Source organism: Capsicum annuum, chromosome 10 (genome assembly GCF_002878395.1).
Source record: "Capsicum annuum cultivar UCD-10X-F1 chromosome 10, UCD10Xv1.1, whole genome shotgun sequence".
NCBI classification, from domain to species: Eukaryota; Viridiplantae; Streptophyta; class Magnoliopsida; order Solanales; family Solanaceae; genus Capsicum; species Capsicum annuum.
The window spans coordinates 17,828,683-17,833,289 of record NC_061120.1 but is presented as its reverse complement, the minus strand read 5'-3'; the positions used below and the strand labels follow the sequence as shown (position 1 = coordinate 17,833,289).

Below are 4,607 nucleotides of genomic sequence, written 5' to 3'. Positions count from 1 at the left end.
GTCATTCCCTTTGATAGATGGGGTTCTATGTGCTCCCTTGGAATGTCAAACCCCAAAATATAAGAGTCAAACTCTACCTCCCCATAATCCTCCATTTGTTCAAAGGGATGAATTATTATCACATCTTCTAAGACTAATGTTGAAAAGTAGGTTGAACGAGGTCCAACGCTTAATTTCGGGTTAGCCTCCTCCAAAGCATATTCACCCCTAAATGAGCTAGAGTCATTATAAGAGGTTTGCTTTGATTATTCTCTTTACTCTAAGCTCATTTATTTTATTTTGTATTCTTCTTCCTCATATGAGTTAGATGATTGGGAAGCCGCTGAGGATTCTTTGCTACCAAGCTCATCATCATAGCTTGGTTTCTCTTCTTAACATACTTCCTCTTGGGTAATGGGCATGGTAATAATAGTTTTAAGCTTTTCTTCTTTGCCCATTACTTTTTTCTTGACACTTGTCCATTCTTGATGTATGTGTTCTAGATTCTCCCCCATTGGATCCAACTGATCCAAAATGTCTAGTAGCCTTGGGTCACATCTATTGGACTTGGTGTGTTGCTCATCCTTCTTCTCATCATAAAACCTATAAATATCATAAGAATATCTAGCAATTTGATTAGTATCATAGGAGGGAGGGGCCTTTGGACAATCATCCTAATATCCATTTCAACTACCACACAAGGGACAACCATACTCCATATCGAATTGATATGATGATTCCATCTCTCTCCGAGGAGCATAATTACAATCTCTCTAGAAGTGTGAGCCCCTACAATATGAACATGGGTGGTCAAAATAGGACCTCCAACTATCCAAATCATTTTTGTTCGAAGATGCCATAGAGAAAATTAATAATAAAATAAAATCTACCTACAAAGAAAATCACAAACACTTATATACAAGAATGAATTCAAGCAAGTAAACTAGAATTTCAAACTAACTTTGTACGCAAAATTGTTCCCTAGAAACGATGCCATTTTTGATAACGCTCAACTTACACGTCAATTTAACTGCAAGGCAGTCGTTGTCAATATATTTAACCAACTTTGGAGTAGATCAAGTTAATTCAAAATATTAGATACTAGATAAATTCAAATAAATGGTACAAAAAGATAAAATGGGGGAGATAGGATCCTACACTAGTATTTCTTTTTGGGTTTTTCTAGTATAAATTTAGGGCTACGATTAATTAGAGTTTTAACAATTAAGAACGGATCTTGGTATTATGCACTACTAAGGGAGTGACATGGGGGTGTTACTCATCAACATCAATTTAGTAAATCAAATATGAGTAGGCTTGGTTATAGATTTTGATGGTAGTTTTTCAACAAAACACCAAACGTTCATCCGTTGATTCTTTTGAATACCTAATAGGTGTGTTCAACAATTTGTAACCATAACCTCAATCTAGGAATCCCTATTTCTAGGATGATATCCATGGCATAGTCAACCTCACATTCACCCTTATGTCTAAGATAGTGCAAATTTACCAAACTACACACATAATTGTCTATCATTGCTTTGGTCTCCAACATCCCACTTTTGAGGATGATATAGATTTCTAAAGTTCACCCAAAACCCTATTTTTGAAGATGGCCTTGAACTTTATAAATCTTGGATCTTTCACTCATCAAACCCATGTGGGTATTTGGGGATTTCACCTATCAAATCCTAACCAATATAGCATAACAATGATAAAATTCATAAACATGAACTACCAAATAGATGCTAACAATAACAACCCACACACACTTAAATCTCTATTCATACATAACCCCAATAGGGAGATTTAGCTACACATAAGATAAATAAGCATAGATTTACCCATATATCCATTGAAACAAATTACTGAAGATCTTAGAGAATATAACTTTAAACTTGGCTCTGCCACAATATCAATAATGGAAGTGACCAAATCTTCCACTTAGAAAGTCTCCAATGTATTCTTCACCCAAAATTTATACAATATTTTCTTCTCCAAAAATGGAGGCTATGAAGTCTAGAGCTAAAACCTAAAAAATCAGGAAAGATAGAATGTGTTCCATGAAGCTAGGGTTTGAGTCTTTTTATCAAATTAGGATCAGCACATGCAATTACAGTTTTTCCCTTGGGCTTCATACTTCCGCTGAGCCACGATCATACCACTTGGCCACGATCGTGACTGCTACTACCGCCATTGAATCATGCGACCGTGATTTTATTACAGTTCTCCCTTTTGATCATTGTAAGCTCCAATCCACATTTTTTTATCTTTTTAACTCTATACCTACAAAGAGTGGATATTAATGTCTTTAATCATGAATATGTCTCATTTATTCATTTAAATCAAGGCAATCTTCACGAATGTTGAGTGTGAATGAGTGGTAAAATTATCACTCATCATTTATACCCATTGTTGATCTAAAACTTCATAACCTTGATTTTAACAAAAGTTACTCATTTGTGGATTCAAATTGGGTTTCTCTATTCTAATGAAATCATGTTCTCTTCTTCCTTGGTTAATTGATTCAATTAGCCTTTCTTCCTTCTCTTCTCATCTCAATTTCCCCTAACTCCCATCTTAATTTTCCACTATCATTATTTGCTTGCATTTTTAATATCATTTTAGTCACTCAATTGAGATTATTATCATCTTAGTATCAGATCTTAGGCTAGAGATTCACTTTTATGAATCTCAATCCTAGGTTTATAAATCTAAAAAATTCAAGAAAATAGTGAAAATGTGTTTGAAAATTTTCAAAAAATTACTTTTGATTTGAGTATTGTTTGAGTTTTCTAATACTAGATTTGTATTCTCTAGTATAAATAGAGTCTAGATCATGAGCTTTAGGTTATTCTGGGTTATTTTAAGCCTTCCACCATGATAAATTGAAGGTTTTGAAGTGAATTTTTAGATATGGAGCTTTTTGGTGGAAATATAGGGTTTAAAGTTATTAGGTTTGTTCTCTATGCTATTTGGAGCACAAATCTCGAATTTTGTCTGATTCTGAGTTGATTTAAAAATTCTATCATTATTAGGGTTTGAAAATTTTTTTAAAGAAGCACAAGTGGTTTCTTAGATCCAGGTTAAACTTGAAGTTAATTTGCATTAGGGTCTGTTTTCCTTATCATTTGGAGTCCGAATCCTAAATTTGGGTAAAATGGAGTAGAAATTGATCAAGTTTGATTTTGGGTGTTCTTAATGTTCATGGTGTTCTTCATGAATTGAATAAAAGTTCAAATGCATTTCAAAATCTAAAATTATTGTCTTGAAATTGAGTCTTGAAAGTTATTGGAGTTTTTTCTCCATAGCAAAAAGAGCTTGAGTTTTGAATTTCGTACCGATTTGTGTTAAATCGAGGGAGTTGTGAATTTTAGATCTTCATATTTATTCTTTGTATTCTTGAAAGATCTTCATATCTTCAAGAAGAATAATATTTAAAAAGGTTTTTCGATCCAAAAGAAAGAGAAAAGGAAAGTGTTTGGGAGTAGTACAAAAGAAAATATTCTAAAATGGGAAAAGACAAGGAAAGAAATATAAGGGTACAATTTCTTGGAAGATTCCTCAAGTGTCCTTTCGAGATAATCTTTAGCTCTTTTTTTCAGTTTTTTTCCTCAATGTTTTTGGAGCATTCTCTCCATGGATTTCAACCAATTTTCTTTTCAAATAATTTTCTAATTACAAATCTTGATAAATGTATTTGATTTATTAATTTTACACTTTCTTTGTCTTCATACCTTAACTTTAATTGGTAGATTACCCTACTAAATGTTATCAAGTTCTTTGATGAAATTATTTTTTTATGTGCTTTATTTGTGAATTTTTCTAGTTTTATTATTTGGATAATTTCTTGAACCAAGTCAGTTAGTTTTAATTGAGTCATTGATAACGATCAACTTATACTATTATTTCGAGGCAAGGCGATTGTCGTTAAGTAGATTCACAAGAGAACCACCTGATGCATTGTCCACCACCGCTTATATAGTTGGTCCAATTCCCTATAAAAGATTTAGAGGAGCATCTTCTCTGGGACTCCATGGTTAGGCTATTGCATCAACTTGCCATTAAAGCATTGCCACACCTCATATAAGGGCTCACCACTAAGTTGACAAAAATTTGTGATTTTATCTCTTAGTTGTAGCATTATAGACAGGAGAAAATATCATGACAAAAAGACCTCCGTAAGTTCGATCCAAGATGTAATAGACCAGGCAGGTAAAGATTTCAACCACAAAACTGCTTCACCCATTAAATAGAATGGAAAAAGACTTAACCAAATAAACTCTTGAGTAATAGTAGCAATATCAAATAGGGCACACACCTCAATGAAGTTTTTAAAATTTAAGTTGTCATCTTCTTATGCTTGGCCCTCGAATAGACCTTTCATTTGTAATATATGGAGCATCACACTAGTGAGATGGAATACTCTGTTTCCTTTGGTCGGTGGGATACGGCTGGCACTAGCACGCCCTACATCATTAAGATGATCCTCATCCTCGAGGTGACCATCAGATGATCCATTATTTCTCCCATTGTGGCACATGGTGTTGTGATTACTTTGAAGATCACCAAAAAAAAAGAACAAAAACAATAAAAAAAGTAAACAAAAGAACTACATCTAACTCAAG

General features: G+C 33.4%; 1 non-coding gene across 1 annotated transcript; it reads left to right on the top strand.

Annotated features, from left to right (window-relative positions):
• Window positions 1-4,010: 4,010 nt before the first annotated feature.
• On the top strand, window positions 4,011-4,117 carry LOC124888291. Its single transcript, XR_007046419.1, has one exon. It is a non-coding gene; the product is annotated as a small nucleolar RNA R71 (small nucleolar RNA).
• The last annotated feature ends 490 nt before the right edge of the window (window positions 4,118-4,607 follow it).